The sequence below is a fragment of the Puma concolor genome, chromosome B2 (assembly GCF_028749965.1).
Source record: "Puma concolor isolate L17-30 chromosome B2, mPumCon1.1.hap2, whole genome shotgun sequence".
NCBI classification, from domain to species: Eukaryota; Metazoa; Chordata; class Mammalia; order Carnivora; family Felidae; genus Puma; species Puma concolor.
In genome coordinates, this window is record NC_141671.1 from 27,812,402 (window position 1) to 27,835,904 (window position 23,503).

The following is a 23,503-nucleotide window of genomic DNA, read 5'->3' on the forward strand; positions in this document are numbered from 1 at the left end:
AAAAAAAACAGGTTTAGAATGATGCACTTTAAAAGGCTGATATTCCTTTCCTCTTGGGAACTAATATTGTTATTTGATTTTTGTGTGAGTGTCTATTATCTTTTTAATCAGAAAAAAAAAGGAAAAGAATGGACTTTTTGTTTTGTTTTGTCTTTCAGCAGCATACCCTAAACAGAGATCTACATGTTGATTTCGCTTGTGTAAACAGACTTGGAGTTGTGTTCCAAGAACACATCATCATAGCTTTCTTTCTTCTCTTTTTTCCTTGTTTGTCATTCAGAAGTGTTTCTTCATTCCTTAGTCTAGGACTCATGCAAGAAGATATTAAAACCAATGTTTTGCAAGACCTTTCCGTGAAATAGAAAGAGCATCAATGTTTGCTCCAGTAGATATGTGCACTTGATGTTGCCTTGCTTCATCAATAATGATGAGGTTGCATGGATTTCCTACTACTCCACAGGGGAGGAGTGAGACAGAAAGAGCTAGACATTCAGGTGCTATCAAATACTAGCCCTTGGGCCAATGACGTGTAACAGAACAAACATGAAACTTCCTTTGTTCGTGTTGCTTAGAAACATTGTGGTAGGATTCCTGAGGTGTCACCTGGACTGTGTCACATAGATGGACACATAAGGGAACTGGGGGCATGCCACATGTGAGGATTTCAGGGATCTGTAACACTCTCTGTTTCCCCCAATAGCTCCCAGACAATCCTGTTGTCCATCTTTCCCCTTCCTGGCTTGAACTTCCCACCATAAAACTGAATTTCACAATGACTTATTTCAGCCTTTGCCCTGCAATGTACACAATATTCAGCAAACCATGTTCCATTTGAGCCACACAGCTGTCCTGCCATGTAGGCAGAGTAGGATTTATCATCTTCATTTTATAAATAAGGAAAGGGCTCAGACAGATTATGGAACTTGGCTGGGGACACACAGCACAGCCAGGATTAGAATTCACATTCTTTGTCCCTACTGCTTTTTTTTTTCCATGTGACCTCACAGCTCTTCAGAAAGCTGTTGTCATCATATAAAATCTCTATGGATTGCCCTAGACCTATCTTTCACTTTCCCATCCAAGCTGCACAATTTTAAACTGTGATCCTACACACACACACACACACACACACACACACACACACACACACACACGCTGAAACAAAAGTTTCTAGAAGCAGAGTTTAATCCTACTCAATGACTCAGGTATCCTCTAGTCTTTTCATCCCATCTTATTCTATTTTTTTTCCAAAAGAAGAAGGAAGAGGAGGAGGAGGAGGAGGAGGAGGAGGAGGAGGAGAGGAGAGGGGAGGAGAGGAGAAGAGAGGAGAGGGGAGGGGAGGGGAGGGGAGGAGAGGAGGGGAGAGGGGAGGGGAGGGGAGGGGAGGGGAGAGGAGAGTGGAGAGGAGAGGAGAGAGGAGAGGAGAGGAGAGGAGAGGAGAGGAGAGGAGAGGAGAGGAGAGGAGAGGAGAGGAGAGGAGAAAGAAAGAGAAGAGAAAATAAAAAGAGAAAGAAAAGGTGGCCCGTGATTCAGTAACTCCACTGACACCTGGGATGGTCCTCTTGCTGTGTGCTGCACCAGTGCACAGCATGGGATATTTGGGATTCCTGTGTGCTCCATGAGAGAGTCTGGCTACTTGGTATAGAAGATGGAACTAGAGCAGAGGGGCTGAGATTATCTGTTGTTATCTCTGCAGAAAGGAAGGGGTGGTTGGGGCCGAGTGGGTTGCAATCTAAGGTAGACAGGTATAGATGAAACACCTCAAGGCAATGGGCCAAAATGTTTGCCTCATTTTTATGACTTCTTGTCTTTTGCACTGATGATTTCATCAGTAGTGTGGAGACAGTGTGATTATGCTGGGAAGGCTGAAGTCCAACTCTTGCCTCCTTTACAGATTCCAGTAAGTCTTGCCTGTCTCTGGAGAGGTCCGAGGAAATGCAGCTTTCTTGTCCCACTGCCCAGTCAAGGTGCATCATGTCCACTGCAGCCAGCAGTTGAGAATCTGTACTGTGGGCCATGTTCCCAGGGTAACTGGCCTCAGGGTTCCCTGGCGTCAGACAAGGGCCTTTCAGAGGCCACAGGCCAGGGTCCAGGTGGAGCTGCATACCCAGAGGATGCTTAAGGCTAAAATTCAAAGATAATTGTTCCCAAAAATGAATGCATAAGGAAAAGTTCTCCTTCCCAGCTCATGTTTTATTTAGATTGCCTAATAAATCTCACTACCAGTTTGGTTTTAGCTTCACAACATTAACCCTCTTCATTTCCATATTTTCCCCAAATATCTTATAAGATTTACTTTCATCTTATGCTGTTTATAATTTTTGCTGGCCCTGACTGTATAAAGGAAGGATTCAGTGGTATCACAGCATCTCTCTCATTCACACTGCAGGAAGGGTCACTCATGAGACAACTACCTGGTGATGACTAGTTACATTCTTGTTCCAACAGCTAAGGGTTCTGGCTTTTCCATCACCTTTTACTACTATAGCCACCACTTGGTTTAGATCTGTATTCACATCTGTAAAATGGGATAAGAATACCCTCCCGTAAGGTTATTGTGAGGATTAAATGAGATTATTTATATAAAGTGTTTAACATAATGTCTAGCACATAGTGAGTATTCAATAAATGCTTATGGTTGTCACTGTTATTGGCTACTGTCTTTATTTTAAGACTTTGTGTGAACTGTATTATTTCATCTGTTTCAGTGCCAGCATATATCCTTGCAGAATTAGAATCCTAGGGCATATGATTAATGATGTTGCCTGTTGAAGAACCCATTTATATGTAATGAACTATAGGTTTAGACTCAGTTTCAAGCAATATTTATGGAGTGGTCTCTACATGTTGAGCACTGTGTTAGGCATTTCCACATGTGCTATCTCCCTTCGTGCTCAGAAAAGCACCTGAAAGTAAGCATTATTAACCTCACACCTGCAATGAATGCTCAGAAAGCAAGTGGCTTGACCAGGATTGCTGACTAATTAAGTGGCAGAATTGAAATGTGACCCTAAGTCTGCATGACAGCATGACAGATCTAGTGCCCTTTCTACCACAGGGCTAGATTGCCTTGAGTTTTTTCAGAGAAAGTACAATTTGATATAAAATTTACAATTTTACATGAGTCTTATTGAACATTCATGGTAAATATGGGCTTCTTCAACATCATTGTTAAAATGTTCCCTTATATCCATATTTTCTGTTGCAATGAATGAAAAAAAGTCTTTTGATATATAAGGACAATTGTAGACTATTATTATTGTTATATATTAATTTACATTTAAACAGATTTATAATCTCTGATTCTGAGTTCTGGTTTAATACACAGTAAAAATTCGTATTTTAAATAAAAAATTTTGTGCTTTTTATAGAGTCACAAGGAAACTTCAAATGGCTATTGCCTGGGAACTTGAGAACAGGAATCATTTTGTATTTTCCTTCCATGTCTTCTAAGATCCTTGAACAGTTTAGAACACATAGTAGACACTCAATTAATGCTAAAGGACACTAATAAAATGATCAACTCCTAGTTTATATAAAGTATAAAGATGTCATGGATGCTAAAGGGTCATGAACTGTATGGGCCAGAAGATTGCTTGAGTTTGGGTTAGAATTTAATGATACAAAATGAAAGTCATAAATAGGCTATGAAAAATCAAAGCACAAATGATTGGGATTGGGAAATTTGCTTATTCAGCTGCAGAATGTGCTGTTTTCTGTTCAGGTCATTTTCCCCCTTCATATAGCAAAATGCAGTATGGAGAGGAATATAAATGTCCCCTAATGCATAGGCAGCATTTTCTATTGGAAAGAGTCAGCATGAATCACTGAGCAGGTGACAAGTATTTAATTTAGAGAAAATAGGGGAAATGGCAATAGCTCCCCCACAATTTTGTAACCTATTCATTGGAAATAGCATTAGTTATTAATGCTAGAAAGCAAATTAATGGAGGCTCAAACACAAAATGTTTGATATATTGTAAAAAAAAATGGATGGTAGGAAGTCTAGGTTAGTATGTCTGTTACACTAAGTCCTCAGAGACCTAGGCTTCTTCCAGGTTTCTGTGCTGCCACTTCCAAGGGTTCCATACTGAATGGTCCATACTGAATGCTTGAATTCCTGCCAACGTGTCCCCACTCCAGCCAGAATGAAGGAAGAAGGAGTAATGAAGGGTGTCTCTCTTCCTTGTATGCAATATTTCCCGAGATGCATTTAACACTTCTGCTTGAACCTTGTTGACCAGAATGTCTCACAATGGCTACACCTAGACATAGGAGGCTGGGAAATATAGTCTTTATTCAGGGCAACGGGGTGTTTACTAAGAACTGGGAGTTCTACTATTGAGGAAGAGGGGACTGTTAGGAGTCTGGCAACAGTGCCACACTGTTCCTGGGACTTGATTTCATGGCCAAAAGTGGGGCTTGGACAGTCCCATGTGAAACCCTGGGAAGGCAGATTTCAGTAACTTAGACTCTACTCTAAAAAACTGTGCAAGATTGGCCAGTGGGCTGCATCCAGGCCTTTGTTACTCTGTGTACTGACCTAGGCTAGATGAAGGTAATTGGTTTGGGAGAGAGGAAGAGACATGAATCCAAGAAGAAAACATTTGGGGAAGGAGCCTAGTATAATGGTTAAACGAAGGCTTTGGAGTCACTCTAAACTTGGACTTAAATCCTAGATCTTCTGTGTGATATCGGGCAAATTACTTGATCTTTAGAAGTTTCCATGTCCTCATCAGTACAAAAGGAGGATTAAGATGCACCTAAGGGTTTTGGGCAGGGTTTGGTTGGGTGATATGTACAAAGTGTTTAGTCCAGCATATGTCAAGGTGTAGGTGTTCAAGAAATGGTGTCTATTTTTACAACTGGTACTTGGGAGCAAAGAAGGGGTCATTACAGCTGGAAGCCTGCCCTTTGGTGCCTTCTGGTCAAGGCACTGCCCTGGGGGTGATCACAGCAGCATTTTTTCTTGGTCTGTTTGGTCACCTGCTCACTCTAGGTACTCAGAATGGAGAGGTTACTGTGCTGTTGTGCTTCTTAACTCTCCCTTTACTGCTCACATCCAAATTAGCAGTCCTTTAAAGTGTGTGTGTGTGTGTGTGTGTGTGTGTGTGTGTGTGTGTGTGTGTGTTTAAAAATCCAACCCAGTCTCCCTGTGTCCACTTCAGCCCTCCTACTTTAGATCCTCATAATTTTCTTGAAGTTACTGCAATAGATTCAGAATGCTAATCACTTTTCCAGGCCATCTGCCAAATCATTATCACAACCATCTTTATGAATCACAAGCCATCTACTTGGCCATTCTTCCATGGCTCCTCATCATCTCCAGGACAAAATCCAAATTTCTCTGCTGGCTGTTCATGTTCTGTGACCTGAGGTACATGTCAGGCCCTCCCCCTTGACTCCTCTGCCCAACTCATTCCCTGCTTTAGAAAAATCAGATGTTTCCCAAACATGCTAAGCTCTTTCTCCTTGGTGCTGCTGACCAGGTCCTTCCTGCAGCCCAGAAAGCCCTTTTTCTGCTTGGTAACTTCTGTTCCACATTTAAGCACATCTCCCTGGAGGCTGTCTCTCTTCAGCAGAGCTTAGATGTGGGCTTCTTCATAGCCTGCAGAACCTTGAGCTAACCCTGTTACACTTATTGATGTTATTTGCGTATCTATCATATCACCCCTCTCTGGATTCATTCATTCATTCGCTCATTCATCCATTCACCCACCCAACTAAGTTTTTATTTATTATTTTGTGAGAGAGAAAGTGTGAATGGGAGAGTGGCAGAGAGAGGGAGAGGGAGAGAATCCCAGGTAGGCTCTGCACTAACAGTGCAGAGATCAATGCGGGGGTCGAACATATGAAAAATGGGATCATGACCTGAGCTGAAATCAAGAGTTGAATGCTTAACCAACTGAGCCACTCAGGTGCCCCCATTCAACTAATTTTTGGTGAATTTTCTTCTTTGTGTCAGCTTTTCCTTCTTTGTATACAACTCAGATATTTCCTCTACTCTCCTGGTTTAGATTCAGTGTCTCTCCTCTGCTCCTGCAGGAACTGGGCCTGCATGATATGCTTACTACAGTGTACTGTCAGATATTTGCCTGTTTTCCTTACTAGACAGTGATCTCTTTAAGGATAAACAGGAGCACTTTGTGTTTGTATGAGAATGTGTGTGTGTGTGTGTGTGTGTGTGTGTGTGTGCGCGCGCATGGGTACATGTGTATATATGTGTATGTACATGTGTGTATGTGGGAGTACATGAATGTTGTATGCATGTATGTATATGCATGTGTGGGTGTATACATGTACATGCATGTTTACATGTGAATGTTTACGTGTGTGTGTGAGTGTGTGTGTGTGTGTGTGTGTGTGTGTCCTCAGTATGTAGAACAAGGGCTGACTCAACAAAAGGTTATTGAGTGAATGAATGAATGAATGAATGAACAGTGTTATGGGAGTTAATCTACTTAAAAATAGCCTGGCAAGATCCCTAGAGAGCGATTTACTTTGCATTTTTATGACCTGAAGTACAAAGTCATTTGGGGACATTGTTAAAGGCACAAGATCTTATTTATTTGCCAAGGGGTTCTAAGAGGAGAGGGTTCCCATAGCTGTAAAGGAACTATATTTAGCAAGTCTGTTGACTTGCTGCTGTTGAAGGATCTTGTTTCCTTGTGGTAATACAGTATTCAGTGCCATATCTGTCTAATGTTAAGAACAACCATGTAATGATTAAGAATAACCTTCATGCTTCTGGACAATGTGCTAAACCAGTTTTGTCAAAATACAACTAGTGAGTGCTGGTGATTATTTTTAGAGTTGAGCATAAGGGACAGTGAAGTGAGGGAAAATTTTCCAAATTAATTGTTCAGATAAGTTCTTGGAGGGCATGCACCAGAGCCCTATTTTGCTTAGTAGTCCTCACAGTTAAGCTAACAAGGGTTATTTTTGTGAATCTCCTGATCATTATGAGGTTCAAGTAGTCTCAGCAAGAAGAGGCTTCAGTATGTGGGTGACCCGCCACTCCATATGTGGGTGGCATTTGGCTAGGTAGACATTTTGACATCCTAATCAATGGGCCGCCTAGGGAAGCCCGTTCTGAATCAGGGCAGTGAGTTCTTTTTTGGGTAATTATCAAAATTTATTACTTAAATTGTTACATAAAACATGAAAAACAGGCTCATGGTGTGTCATTACCGGGAGTAGTCCAGCAAGAAGCCGAGGGTCCCAACTGTGGGTGAAAGGGGCTTGTGAATTGTACATGGAAGTATTTTAAGAAAGTTTTGCAGACCTGTGGTGGAGTACAGTCCTGAACAGACTAGGGTTAATATTCTAGGATTAACTCTTCAGCAGGACATTGTGTCATTCAGAGCTTGGGCTCAAGTTAGGCAGATCAAAGTTTGAATGTCAGCTCTGCTACTCATAGGGTGGCCTTTGGCACATTGACATAATATTCATTAACTTCCTTTTTCTAATCTGCAAAATTGAGGTAATAATAGCAGTCTGCAGGATTATGGTGTGGATTAAATGAAATGAAGTGCTCACTCATGTTTCTGACACATAGGATAGGGTCACCTGTCATGAACCTGCACTAATCTGAGCTGTTTGAGCAGGGGGTAATGAAGGGCTACTGAGGCCAAAGCCTATGAGTGTTGGTTAGTTTGAAAGGAAACCACACATGTGAACAAGTCTGTCTTAAATGCTAGTAATTGCCACTTGCATTTGGAGGACCCAGGCAAGAGGATGTTTGGTTCAGTACAAAGCTTTATAATTTTAGTCTTAAAATTAAATTGTTGAGAAAACAGTGCAAACATTTGTTTTCCTATTCTCCTTAACCACAACTTCTGGTGACTTGGGGTTGAAAGGCAGGAAACCATGGCCTCCTCTCAGCTCTGGCATTAATCAGCTGGCCTTTCGCAAGCCCCTCAGTGTTGGAGCCTGACATGTAAAATGAGGCTATTGGCTTATGATTTTCAAAGTCCCTTCAAGCTCCAAAATTCTGACTCCTCAACTTAATGCTGGTCAACCCAATATTGGGGCACAAGGCAGTTTTCTTTCTGATGCTTACATAATTCAGTTATTCTTAAAATAGTTTCTGTAAGCAGAGAGAACACAAATTGCTTTTTGTTTGCTTTTTAGGTATGAGTAAATATGACAAAATCTTGCAAGTAAATGTGGGTGACATAATCAATCATGTGTGTAAACTGCACATCAAATATACACAATGGACTACAAATAACACAGAAAGTTAAAATTGAATGGCTGAAGGGTGGAGTGAGGAGTTGGGTCAGGGACAGGTCTGTGCTGAGCCCTCTTCATTGGAACTGCAGTGACTTTAAGGAGAAAACTTCTGCAGAAATGTCAAAATGTTTCTATGAGTCATTTAATAATAATCAATAGTACCAATTTTGTATCAATTCGCTTGATGAAGAATTCATATCAAATTAGCAGAAATGAATTCTGATTTTCTATCCATTTTATTATGAAGTACACCTATGGAGGAAAATGGAAGGGAAAAGAAGACCAAAACAGGAGTCACATATTGTTGGGCCAAACCAGTGGTTCTCAATCCACAGTACACACTTCAGTCACTAGAGAGCTCTGAAGTCTATCAGTGTCTGGGCTCCACCTCTGGGGCTCTGAGTCAATTGCTCTGGGATGGACTTGGAATCCGACAGGTATAGCCATAGGTGACAACCACTAAATTAGTCATGTGATCACCTCCCTCACCCCAAGCTACTAAAGGTCACCATTGAGCAGTCCTGCTGATGTTCTCACTTCATTCCAGGGTAGGTCTAGAGCCATCAGATTTCTTGAGCCTTTGCACAATGATACTTCACCTAAGAGTTCCTCAGTCAGAATCTTCTTTGCTCTGAAACTGCTGTAATCATGCCCTCCCTTTTTTCAGAAATGGGACACCCAGGAACTCTTATTCTGATGAACCATTTATAAGCTCCATGGACTAGTGGTAAATATAAGTCCTTCTCTGGGTGATGGTGCCACCAAAGAACAGCCTAGAATAGCTGAAGCTGAGATGTCCAATAGGATTTCCTGTGGTCACAGAATATTCTAGAACTGCATTGTCCAAAATAGTAGCTATAAGCAGTGAGTGGCTCTTGAGCTCTTAAAATGTAGCTAGTGCTACTGAGAATTTTTATTTTCATGTAATATTTCTTAGTTCAAATTTAAGTTTAAATGGCCCCATGTACCTAGTGGCTACCGTATTGGACAGCGCAGATTTAGACTAAGGATGGGTCATAAGGAGTGTTTTAGTAATTTGCATTTTATATTGTATGAGGTAGGGAACAAGCTGAAATTTTGGGTTAAGTTCAGGGAGCTGGGAATGGTGACAGATAAGTTGGAGGTGGTTGTAATGACGCAGGTGGGTGATGAGGAGGACCTGCACTATAGTGCCAGTGGGGACCAAGAGGGTATGATGGACAAGGGAGGAATTCAGGAGTAATGTGGAGCAGGCTTTATGCCCAGGAAGGTTGACACTGACTTGGGCTATTAGGCCAATGGTGGTAGCACTTTGAGTCAGAATAGAAAATTTCAAAATGAAAGCTGATTTTTGTTGGAAAATATATCAGGCCAATTTTGGATAGGAATCTCATCTTTAGTTGGCATTATTCTACCATTAAAGGTAGAGATAATAGAGGAAGCATAAGGAGGCCTTCCAGGATGTGACAGTAATTCTTACTTTGCCCATATGGTGGATAGAGAGCTCCTCCTGGTTCTCACAGAAGGAGGCTTTCCTTCAGATACCTCATCCTCTGATCCTGTGCAACAGTGCTGGGCTACCCTTCATGAAGTTTCATTCCACACCTTCATCAGACCCCATCCTTTTCACCATGAGGCCTGAGATTTCTTTCTCAGCTGTCCCAGTGCCTTTGTCAGAGATCAGAACTAAATGCCCACAGCCTTCCTTGGACAGGCCAACTTAATTTTTTTCATCCCATGGACATTGTTAAGCGGGTATGTGGTTCCCAGGGGTGGAGGAAGATATGAAGATGAAGGAGAAACCATTCCTACCTTGGACAAGCTCATAATAAGGTCTAATTGCAAAGACAAACACATAAAGAATAACTCAGTTATAATATCATACATGAAACAATTTTGCCTTGGAGCACAGAGTTGTAGTGACCAACTTTACCTAGGGACATTGAGGGGAGGCTATTCAAGAGTGGTGACAGCTAAGCTCAGTTAAGCGGATGTTTTCTGAGAAAGAAAGAAGAAGGGCATCTGGCAAAAGGTCACTTGCAAATACATTGGTGGTCCCTTTGAATGTGCTGTGCACAGGGAATGGTACAGAGCTGTGAGGCTAGAGCCCAGAATGTTTTTAGGAAGGTGAGAAAGTGTAGGAATGGCACAGGTGGAATAGATTTAGGCAAATGAGGAAAAGCTTGTATGTCTTACTGAAGAACCAGGATTTTACCTAGCAGACACCAGGGGCTAGCGCTGGTTTTAAATCCATGAGATATGGTGGTATTTGTGTGTTTGGGGTTGCATGGTTTCTCTTTGACGCTAATCAGAGAGCTTCTGCTTTGGCCCTGCTGTCTCTCTGCTCAATTCACCATTGTAAAAGGGGTATGTTGTGTCAGGTTATTGGGAAGAATAACTACATGATGCCTATAAACTACTTGAAAACCTGTAAGTGCTATCTAAAAATGATCATTGTTCTTAGTCAAGGAATTACAACAGCAATTATACAATTGCAAGCACAGCTGGATCCTTACCCCTCCAATTAGCCTACTGCAGGTGCAATTAGTTTGTAAGAACAATTTTGTATCCAGTTGTAAATTTTCCAAAAGTGCAAAACAGAATGTGTGGAAAAATGAGGCCAAGTCAAGTTTCTTTAGATTGTGTCCTAAATATTTATTAATGCCCAGCCTGAGGGAATGTTAATTCCCTTTCCCATCATTTACATATGACTTGCTTAAGACTGTACTCTTATTTATTTCACAATCTCTGAGACATCTCACTGTTGGGAAATTCTCAAATTTCAAAGCCTGTGAGCAAAGAAGGCATGAGTAGGTGGGACCCACAGTTGGTGATCTTTATGGGCCCTGTTTGCTTTTTAAAGTGCCTGGTTGAAGGATGGATTGTATGGCTAGAGTAGGGTCTGCAGCTAGAGGGGTCAATTATCTCAGAATATGGGCTGAGGAGGGCTGGGCAGCTTGCGTCCCATGGGAGTGAAATTAAAAAATGCCGTCTCTGCCCAGGAAATTCTGTGTTGTGGGTAGTGGTGGTAGATGCAGTGCTGGCTTTCAGAATGTGGTTCCAACATGAATGTTAGTTGATACTTTGTTTGCCATTAATAAATGAGACAAAAGAGAAACAATGAAGCCATTGAATCAAACAGTAGTATTCAAATACTGGAGGAATGTTTCCTCAGTTATTTTGTGCTGTTCGCAATGTAATGTCTACAGACAAGACATATTTTAAAGTTTAGTCTTCAATATTCACATTTTCTCTATCACTTTCTTGAGTTTAGACAATCAATAAAGCAATAAATCAAGCCACAGTTTATAGTACATACTGATTTACATAGTGTAAATACTCCCACAGTGGGTGATTTCAAATTACCATTGTTTCACAACCAATTCCTAGACATGTGAAAATTTAATAATTGGTTCTAGTGAGCTGGCATAAACTGTTTCCAGCCTGCTCGTAGTGCTGGCAGAACTTAAACGAAGACTTTTGGGAGTCAGTGACAGGCTATACCTTAGTTTCCCTGATTGGAAAAAAAGCATGGAAACTTGGAACAAATAAGTATTATGGGGAACAGAGAGGGAGAAAACAGCTGAATGTGCAATGGTGTTCAAAGAGAAAACCATCCGCCTCTGTAAAGGATAGTCAGATATGTTAAAATGGAAAAGAAGAAAATCCAGAATGGCATGGACCTTAGGGATAGCAAGATGTGGAGAAGTTCAGCCCTTCTAGGGTCATTGGTCCCAAGGTTTCCAGTGTGTTGGATGGATACTCATCCTCTCCATACCCTGGGGAGCTACTGGTTTCATCTATGTTTTGAAGATGTGAAAATTGAGGAGCACAGCATCATGTTATTTCAGTTGAGGTTACGAAGTCAAACAGAGATGAGAAGAGATTTTATTGTTCTAGCCTATTTTAAACAATCCTTATTAATGGAACAAAACAAAAACAAAACCCACACAGTAATAAAATACTACAAAATATTTGATTTGTTGGAAGCCCCATAAGGTAGTTGGGGTCCTGAGCAAGCCTATGTTCAACTCTGGAAATGAAGTGAGGAGATTCAGGACCAGCACGTGGGCCCAGCTTCTTATTCTCAGTGGGACTAGGGAAATACCTCTGGGGGCTTCTTGTTTTCCCCCACATGATGTTTAAATCAATCAGTCAGTTTTCCAAGTTCTTCATAATCCAAGCCTGCTATATTTCTCTAAACAAAGGTTTGCACACTTCTTGGTGGATACCAACATGGACACAGCTCTTGTCCCTGTCTTGTAAGTAAGTTGGTCTCATTCCCACTTGGTGCATGCTAATAGCCAATGTTGAGGCACTCTTTTGCACTGCATCTTGCTAAGGGGATAATGCATTATCCCATTTAATCCTCACACAAACAATTTGAGGTTACTATCATTTCTCTAATTTTACAGAGAAGGCTGAGGCAGAGAGCATTTAAGGAACATTCTCAAGATCACATGGTTAGTGAAGAGGGCACCAAGTATTTTAACACAGGACTGACTACTCACTGGTTATGTTCACAGCCCCTGTGTTCAGCTGCCTCTCAGTTGATATGTTCCTTTCCCTGTCACTTTTCTTCTTAATCCCTGTGCCCTAGACCTTCATCTATCTTCCATGCAGCTTCCCTTACTAGTTAAACTCCCATCCACGTCCTTAGGTTACATTACAGATGTGTCTATAGTGTACACTTGGCCATCCAAGTGTATCTTTTCCAACAAAAGTATGATCTCTTTGGGGAAAGCAATCATGTCTTCTACTTATTCTTCATTTCCCAGGGGTCTCTTCAGTTTGGGGCCTGAAGACAGATGCTCAACAAATACTTGTTGGTAGATTGAGTCAGGTGTATGTTCAGCATTGTTTACCTAGTGTCTACAGTATTAGACACTGGATTGTGGATCTAAAGATTAAAGACATTCCCTCTTTCACAGAACTCCAATTCCAGGCATGCAAGCTGATTAACCAACAGTTACAGTGCAATGTCATCAGTACTATAAAGGCAGGGTTCTGGGGTGAGCCCAGATGAGGAGAGTTCTTTGGGAGGGATTCACTGAGAAGGTATCTCCCGAGTCAGCCCAGTCTTAAAGGATGAGTGGAAACTGGAGTTTGCCTGGAGGAGAGGGTTAGCAGGGCCCTGGGCACAACCCAACAGCCTGGTGTATTTACCAATCTGTTCTCTGTTTGACTTTCAATTAGTATACTTTAAATTACATTTGATACATACCTCTTTTTTCTTTATATTATATTCATTGAAGTGTGGGGTGTGTTTACTCAAGTGCAAGGCTAGCAGTGACATGGGGGAAGGCACAGACATGACTGGCAGCCACTGATGGTAGTGGGGTGATTTTGGCTGAAGTGAGAAAGGAGGGGTTGGGGAGCCCACTGTGGGACCGGGGGCCCACCCTTCTCTCCTGTGGCCACAGGATCCCTCCTGTCTGTGGTCCACTTAACTATGCAGATGTACCTAGGAGTCACTGTTACTCTTGTCTTGGCTGTGCATTCATCTACCCTTTCTGTTCCTGGTGAGGAACTGGCAAGATGTCCCAGCACTCTGCCCCACACAAAGGATAATTTGGGGGTATGTCTTGGTTCTGGGACACAGTGGAAAAGGGACTTGTAGGTGATGCTTCTCAAACTGCTTGATACAAAATGCTTCATTGGAAAGTTCTGGCTTCCTTTCATGAATCTTTGTCTTACTTAGGCACTTAGCCTTGCTAACCATTTGTTTAAAGCTATCACTTATGGACAGAAGGACCATGCAGCCCCTGAGGCTTGAAGAAGCTGGTGGTGAAGGATGAATATATATACCTGTATTTTTATTTCTATGAAACTGACTCAACCAGAAGATTCCTATCCTCCCATTGCCTTCCTCGAAAAACATTTTTTTGCTCAAAAACTCCATTCTCCACCCCCCCCAACCCCACCCCACACACACAGTAGGGAAAAAAAGGAGAGTTGCTCAAACTTTTTGAGATTAATTCAATAGAATTAAATTTCAATGAACTTAATAAAATAGAAAGAACATGGTTTCCTTTCTTCTTGAAAGGAGGACAGATTTAGGGAGCTGAGCAGACCCCTGGAGTATCAGTCATCCTGTTTCATCTCTGTGCATTCAGGATGCAAGATTCAGACAGTATGTCCATGCAGCACATCAAACTCTAGGAACAAGGGACACAAAGTCTGTATTGACCCATAAAAGTCCATGCCCCAAATCAGAGCCTCTCGTTAAACATTATTCCCTTGTGTCCACTTTTGGAGACATTTCAAAATGATGCTATCATTAAATAATAAACCATTAAAAAATCAGGTTGACACTTAAGTAACTTCATAATCTATCCTGTACAGTAATATTATCTTTGCCCTTTACACAAAGAGGCAAAAAATGATTAATAGTCCATTGATATTAAATTCCGTTTGTGTTTTTTTTTTTTTATTTTTTAAGATTTCTGGATTCATAGTGAAGAAGCTTAGATAAGAGAGGACACACAGGTTCCAGTTTAAGTGCCAACTGGATGGAAGAATTCTGCTGCCTGAAAGGCTGGGAGGGGCTGAGAGACAAGTCTGAGCTTTAAGGGAAAGGTTGGTGTCGTGGTTAGTTATGGTCTGCCCTGGGCTCTGGAGGCCAGAGGTCTGGTGCTTGTGTCTTGTACTTACCAACCTTGTGCAGAACATCTGAGATTGAGGGTACATTTATGAGTGTACATTTGTGGGTGTAAGCATATGTGAATGTGTCTGAGTGTATGTGTGTGTCAGGTTGAGCATGCACGAATGTATGTAAGTGTGTGTCTAAGTGCAAGTGTGTGTGAACATATATGTGAGTGTGCATGTGTGTATATTGTGTAGGTGATGATGCCTGTTTCTCCCAAACTCTTCTTGGGTATTTCTAATAGAATTCTACTTTGTTCTGTGAGGTTCAACTCTCTCCATTTTATTTATAAGGAAAAGAACTTTGAATAAATCATGTTAAGTTAGGTATGAAACAACATTAACTTTTGTCCCCACTCCTTGAAAACAACAAAAAGTTCCTAACTTTCTTACTGTGTACAGTGCTAAGAAGAGAACACATGCCCTTTCCCCACAGGGCAGTGCTGGGGGGCAGCACCTTTTGTGTGGAAGGGAGGCAAGGATGGCCAAGGTCAAGCTTAGGAAAGGAAACCAGATGGTTGAACTCTATGTTCTACTTGTTGGGTCTTATTGCTGTTTTTCCTGTGCAAAGTCGACCTCCACCGAGAGACTTTCTGCATTTGTCCCTACTGCTCAGATAGGCCATCAAGACTTTTTTCTGATGTAGTTTTAAAAGCAGTTAATGCCCAGAGTTGACTTGGGGGAAGCCCTGTTTGATATTTCACCTTGAATGACTTCAAAACAAATTTATTTTTATCTTTTAAAAGTTACTTTTGATAAAACTTGTTGTGGAACTCTTTATTGCTCAGTGTATTTGCAAAGGTAGTTTTTATAGAGGCCTTTATTTTCAAAGAAATACATGCTGCATATTTACCTAATGGGCTAGACAATGACTAAGGAGCAAATTATATAAAGATTATTGCATGGTTTTAGTGTGTATTCTATAGTTTTATGACTCACAGGCAACTTGTTTGTGTTGCCTTTATGGGCAGAGGTGCTTTAAAAAAACATTTTGTAGAGCAAGAATTATGAAAGCATGCCAGTCTTTGCAAACCTCTGCCAAGGTGTGATGCATTCTCAGCCAGAGCCATGATGAAAATGCTGTTGAAGTTAGAGGATGAGCTACGAAATGCCAGAGAGTTTTCCACAACACAACCACCTCAACACAGCCCTTATCCTGCAAGAGATTTAGTTGCAGGCTTAAACTGGAGCCACTACTTTGGTAATATCCCTACTTCCCCAAAGTGCCAGTGGTTCTAGGCTTGGTGAGGAGAGACAGCATTTATAATGGTTATCTGTGCTGGGGTGGCAGGACGGGAAAGAAACTCACTTTGGAATGCTGAGGAAACTGTATGAAGCTGACCATGGCTTCTTCAAAAAGAAACTGGTGCTATTTTTAAAAAGTATGGTAAAATACACATAAAACTTACCATCTTCATTATTTAAAAAAGTTTATTTATTTATTTTGAGAGAGGGAGAGAGAGAGCATGTGCCTGTGTACAAACACACACACACACACACACACACACACACACACACACAAGCAAACAGGGGAGGGGCAGAAAGAGGGGGAGAGAGAAACCCAAGCAGGCTCCGCACTGTCAGTGCAGAGCCCAACGTCGGGCTCAATCCCACGAACGTGAGACCTTGACATGAGCCAAAATCAAGAATTGGTCACTTAACTGACTGAGCCACCCAGGCACCATCTTTATTATTTATAAGTGTGCAGTTCAGTAGCGCTAAGTACACTCACACTTTTGTGCAACCATCACCACCAACTACATTTAGAACTTTATCTTGCAAAACTGAAACTGTGCCAATTAAACAATAATTCCCCACTCACCCTTTCCATGAGTCCCCAGGGAACTACTACTCTATTCTTTATCTCTATGAATTCTACTATTCTATGCACCTCATATAAGTGGAATAACACAGTATTTGTCCTTTAATGACTGGCTTATTTCACTGAGAGTAATGTCCTCAAGGTTCATCCATTTTGTGACATATGTCAGAATTTCCCTCCTTTTTGAGACTGAGTAATATTCCATTGTATTTATAGACCACATTTTGTTTATTCATTCCTCTGTTAATAGACATTGGCATTGTCTGGGAGGGGTGCATTTTTTATTCATTTTTTTTCTCAAGTTTAATGCAGCCCATGGGACCAGGTGGTGTGGCAGATTTGGGCTAGTGGTGTGAAATGTCCTCCTGACTCCTTATTGCTGGGCTCAGCTGTGCACTACCTGTGGCTAGTTTATGTTAAGTCTGTTCAACTTCAGGGTCTCTCACAGCTTCAAGACAACTGGCATTGTGAGTCTTTGCTGGTAGTGCTCATTCCAGCACAAGGTTAGTGTTTTGGACTGAATGTTTATGTTTCCCTCAAATTCATATGTGGAAGTGCTAACTCCACTGTGACTGTATTTAGAGATAGGGCCTGTGAGGAGATGATAAAAGTAAAGTGAGTTCATGAGGGTGGGGCCCTAATCCAGTAGGACTGGTACCCTTACCAGAAGAGGAAGAATGACCAGTGCTCTCTCTCCACCATGTGAGGACAAAGAAAGAAGGTGGCCCTCTGCAAGCCAGGAAGAGAGCCCTCATGAGAAACTGAATCAGCAAGTACCTTCATATTCCAGCCTCCATAACTGGGAGAAATAAATTTCTGTTTTTAAGCCACTCAGTTTGTGGTATTGTGTTGAGGAAGCCTGAGTTGATTAAGATGGTTAGTGACCTATAAAAGAAAGAAACTCTTTCCCCCTCAGCTGGGAGCTTCAAGGCTGCATGTGGTTCTTCCGTCACACTCTACAGTATCCATGAAGAAGCATCAAAGCTGTGACTCCTGGGGACAATACCCCTGCCCCCATCACTGCTGAGAGCTTTCCCTGGGCAAGGGTCATGTTTACAAAGACTTCTGTACAAGTAAAATGACCTCATCTGAAATGTCTTTGTGATTGTAGAAATACCATCCTCTTTTTGTTCCCTCCTAGGGAGAAATTTAAATATTAAGACTTGACATCAGTCTAATGGGTGGGAGTTGGGACTCAGTTAACTCATTAATGCCTAAAAGAAAAAATTCTTTTTTCCTTTTGGAATACATTGCAGATTTGCATTATGCTGACTTTCCTAATTATTGTTTCTCATAGACTAACAGTGAAATTAGTATTTGCATTTTATTTTTTTTAAGTTTATTTATTTAGAGAAAGAGAGAGAGAGCATGAGCAGGGGAGGGACAGAGAGATAGAGGGAGAGAGAGAGAACTCCAAGCAGTCTCTGCACTGTCAGTGAGGAGTCTGACATGGGGCTTGAATCCATGAACCATGAGATCATGCTATGAGCTGAAACCAAGAGCTGGATGCCCAACTGATGGAGCCACCCAGGTGCCACAGTATTTGCATTTTCTAAGTTAATTGGTGGATGGAGAAAAGCAGTCAGTTACATCTTCAGATATGGGAAGTCTGTGGGCTTTCATAGAATTGGCAATGGCTAGAATGGAAAACCTGTTGCATTCTATCTAACTTATCTCCCAGAAGCAGACTACCCACACTCATAGAAGGGCTGAGAATGCATTAACTCCTCTAGAATAGTATTTCTCAGGAAGACAGTTTATAGGTATTCAGAGAAAAATGGAAAGGCTGGGTTCCACAAAGCTAAATAGTTTTTTTTTTCATGAAGCAAGACTCATTAGGGTATTTATTAATTTTATTAATTTATGAATTTTATTAATTCACTTATTTATTTACCATTTCACTGAACGCTTACCATGTATCAGGCTTTGTAAAAGCCTTGGAAAGATAGTGCAAAGGAAGACAGGTGTGCTTCCTTCCCTCATGAAGATTAAACTCTGGTGGAGCTCTTTCTCATTTCAAAGAGGGAGATAAGGTGGGTAATGTCCCCAAAATACTTAATGATTAAACCCTTTTCCAGAAAATATTTTCTGGCACATGTGTTTTGTGGGACATGCTTTGGAAAACAATTGCACAGTGAGGAAGACCAAGGTACGTGGAAACACTGTGGTGTTATGGTAGTAACTAGTAACTTCCAAGCACACTACATGCATCATTTCTGGTTCTCATCACCATTCTGAGAGTTGGCAACACTTTCATTTATAGACAAGAAGACTAGAACTCAGACCACTTGGATGGAGAGCTAGGATGGGTAGCCAAGCTCCAACGCCATAGTTCTTCCATCTTCCTTTACTATCTCTCTCCTGAAAAGTCTATGTGTTGGGTTAAAGAAACCTGAATTCTAGTGCTGAACTTACTGCTAATTAGCCTGGAAGTCTTGATCAACTCCTTCACATTCTTGGAGTGGGTCTTTAAACAGTTAGGAAGAGTCAACTTATGTGCTTACCATACGATCAGATTAAGTAGTGTATGTTCTCCTGGAAAGTCTACCACTCTGTATTGGGCTATTTGTAGTCCAAGCATCAGATGTAATTTTCTGGAATAGAGCAGAAAATCGACAGAACTGTATTCAACTGGATTCAATATATGGACATAATATTTTGTCTTCTTGAGAGTGTGTTGTATAGTTACTAAACACGTCAGTATTTTTTTTAAGAATTGTCTAAGAGGAGCCTTTCCTAATAGCTTCCTCTGAAAATAACTTCAGTTCTCATAACTACTTGTTAAAGGAATCTTTTTTAAGAGCAGTAACACCTGGAGTTTTGTTTATCACTGTCTCTGCCCACTGAAGATCCCACCTATGCCTTGAAAAATGATGCCAAAATTAATATTTATTCAATAAGCTGCTGAAAAGAATGGAAAGTAGCCCCTCTGTGTTGAAGGCAGAGACTACTGACCTTTGTAATGATTTTAAATGGCATATACTGATCAGGAAGATTTGTGGCTTCACAAACACAGAGGGCTATTACATCACTGTTAAGGGAAAGAAGTATTTTTCTCTGAAATCCAAACCGACAAGTGGCACATTAGTTAGTCTAAGGCAGGATCATAGGCTTCATAAATTTTTATCGTTAGCTTGATTGGAATGCTTTATTCTGTTGCTGTGAGGGGTCCCTTTGTAATTTATAAAATCCATCCAGACATCCACAAGAGTGAATGCCTCCTATTACCATCAGTGGAGATTGGGTGAGAGGTAGAAAGAGGCCTACAGACATCTGGAAACTAAGCAGCTGCAGCTTATTTCAGGGGAGAAGGTAAGGAAGTCTGAAAAGGGGGAAGGTTTGAGGACCTCTCCCTGGAGGAGTGGCATGCCAAGCCTCTTCCTGGACCATGCACTGGACCACTTCTGTCTTCTCATGAACCCATGAAGGAAAGGGTAGTCCAGCTCATCAGAAGCACATCCAGCTGAGTTCTAGGGTAGGCTGAGCCTGGAGATCTCTGTGGTTTTTGGTGCTTTCACAGACAACTCCCACCTTTTCTTTTTTCTTCTCTTCACTTAGCTTCTCTTTCTTTTCTCTTCTCTTTCTTTTCCTCATTTTTTCTTTCTTTTCTTTCTTTTTTCTCTCCTCCCCTCCCCACCCCTCTCCACTCCATTCCTCTCCTCTTCTCTCCTGTCCTTTCCTCTCTTTTCCTTTCCTTCTTTCTGTCACCAATAAATTTTAAACAGAAATGCTAGTTTCATAATTCTAATATTTGCATGGAAAAAGACTTTGAATCGCCAAAGCATTCTTAAATAGGGAAAACAAAGCTGGAGGCATCACAATTCTGGACTTCAAGATATATTACAAAGCGTAGCAACCAAAACAGTATGGTACTGGCACAAAAATAGACACATAGATCAAGGGAACGGAATAGAAAATCCAGAAATGAACACATAACTGTATGGTCAATTAATCATTGACAAAACAGGAAAGACTATCCAATGGAAAAAGTGTCTTCGAGAAATGGTGTTAAGAAAACTGGATAGCAACATGCAAAAGAATGAAACTGACCACTTTCTTTCCCAAACACTTTTCCTGGACCACTTTCTTTCCCAATTCAAAAAGGCCTAAATGTGAGACCTGAAGCCATAGAAATCCTAGAGGAGAACACAGGCAGTAACTTCTTTGACATCCGCTATAGCAACTTCTTTCTAGATATGTGTCCTGAGGCAAGGGAAACAAAAGCAAAAATAAACTTTTGCACAGTGAAGGAAATAATCAACAAAACTAACAGAAGATATCCAAATGCCAACAGACACATGGAAAGGTGCTCATCACTCGTCATCAGGGAAATGCAAATCAAAACTATAATGACATATCACCTCACACCTGTCAGAATCGCTAAAATCAACAACACAAGAAACAACAGGTGCTGACAAGGATGTGGAGAAAGGGGAACCCTCGTGTACTGTTGGGAATGCAAACTGGTGCAGCCACTCTGGAAAACAGTATGGAAGTTCCTCAGAAAGTTAAAAATAGAACTACCCTATGATCCAGCAATCACACCCAAAGAATACAAAAATACTCATTCAAAGGGATACATTCACCCCAATATTTATAGAAACATTATGTACAATAACTAAATTATGGAAAGAGTCCAAATATACATCAACTGATGAATGGGTAAAGAGAATGTGGTATAGATATACAATGGAATATTACTCAGCCATAAAAAAGAATGGAATCTTGCCATTAGCAATAACATGGATGGAACTAGAGATTATTATGTTAGGGAAAATAAGTCAGGGAAAGACAAATACCATATGATTTCACACACATGTGGAATTTAAGAAACAAAACAAGTGAACAAAGGGGAAAAAACAGAGAGAGGCAAACCAAGAATCAGACTCTTTTTTAACTATAGAGAACAAACTGATGGTTACCAGAAGGGAGGTGGGTGGAGGGATGGGTGAAATAGGTGATGGGAATTAAGGAGTGCACTTGTGATGAGCACAGGGTGATGTATGGAAGTGTTGAATCACTATATTATACATCTGAAACCGATATTACACTGTATGTTAACTAACTGGAATTTAAATACAAACTTAAAAAGTAAACTTATGTGCATAAGCATACAGGAATAGCCATTTGTTTAACTCATTGAAAAAGAAAAAGAAATGTTAGTTTCATCTGCATGGGGTGAGGACGGGAGAGAAGACTACTCCTATGATTAGCTGGGTGAAGGTTGGAGTGAGTATTATCAAAGCTGGGAGACCCCAAACTGGGTGCATGGGAGCCCCTCACTTCCTAAACATGAGGGGAGGGATGGTAACTGTGGCCCAGACCGGTCTTACATGGCTGTATATACCCAGTGGATGGGGTGTAAGTGTTGCCCTTGCAGGTTGTTATTGCTAGTTCTTGGGGAGGACTCTTCTGCCTGGCCAGCCTCTCCCCTCCCACATTGTGCATACTGTCTCTGAAATGGCTTAGAGGTTGCAACATCAACAAAACCAAAATAGGAACCAAGATTTTGGACATACAAGGGTAACTAAGGTTACACACACACACCATCTTGGACAACCTGCTTCTTTGAATTGGTGAAGTGCTCTGCTAGAGCACTTTCATGCCATTTGTATGAATCAGAGTCGACAATCAGGGCGTGGGCATACTCTTCAATATTTGCTGGAGTAGCAGGGCAGTAGTGGCAAATGCTCAAGTCTAAGTTCACAAGTACAAGTCACATTAAAGCAAATTCATTGTTTCTTTTGACAGGGCCACCAGACTGGTAGGTCAAGGAAATGCTGCCACTGTGGGGGTATTCTCAAGGCATTTGGCAGAGTCTCTCCTGATGATATCCTTGTGTACATACCAAGGGCATGTGGCTAGAGGTCAGTGTGATGGCAGTTCCTGAACAGGTTCAATGACTACACTCAGCAAAGGCCGGTCTAGGTGATGACCAGCAGTAACATGAAGAGATACTTCTCATGCTGAGTCATGAGACCCAGCTCTGTCCTGACCCAGGATAAACACATTTGGAAGGACAGTACAGGAAGGAAGATCTGAAAGGACTTTATAGCACAGGTTAGAAAGAAAGGCTGAATAAGATAAAAAAGCATTTTAAAAGCTTAAATGTAAAATATTGTCACTTGAGTTACAAGAATTAACTTCACTAGTACTCCAAGGGTGCAATATGGCTTCATAGCAGTGTAAAGTATAAAAAAAAGCCTAGAGCTTATGGTATAAAGTAGACTGTCTGCTCAATCCATCTTTGGCTACATTATGGAAAGATATTTCCTTCTGTAATGATGAACTGTTCCTCTCTTCTCTGGGCCAGTGTAACCACTTTTGGAATATTGGCATTCCATTTGGGATGATGCATTTAAGAGGATGACAAAACATGCTGAAATCAGAGATAAGCTTATAAGAGAGCCTCAAGAAGAATGAGAAACTGGAGTCTTCAGCTACCTTGCACTCTGAAGGCATGGCCTAACAAAGCAAGGTAAAACTTGTGTGTAGCCTCCAAAGGCAGAAGTAGGACTGGGGATGCAATAATTTTTTTTTTTTTTTTTTTTTTTTTTACGTTTAGAGATGCCCAAAGGCAGGATAGGCCGCCCTGAAAAGAGGTGAGATCAATCTCACTCCCTGGAGCTAAGACACAAACGAGGTGGTAACCAGCTGGTTGGACTGAATGGTTCCTCCTAACCCTGGAATTCTGTGAGTCCATGATGAGGACCCAAGAAACTGAAGTTCTAACCCCAACTTTGTCACAAACTGCCTTACTGGCCTTAAGCAAGTTGTTTCAATTCTCTGGATCTATCTCATTTTTCTCCTCGGCTAAAATAG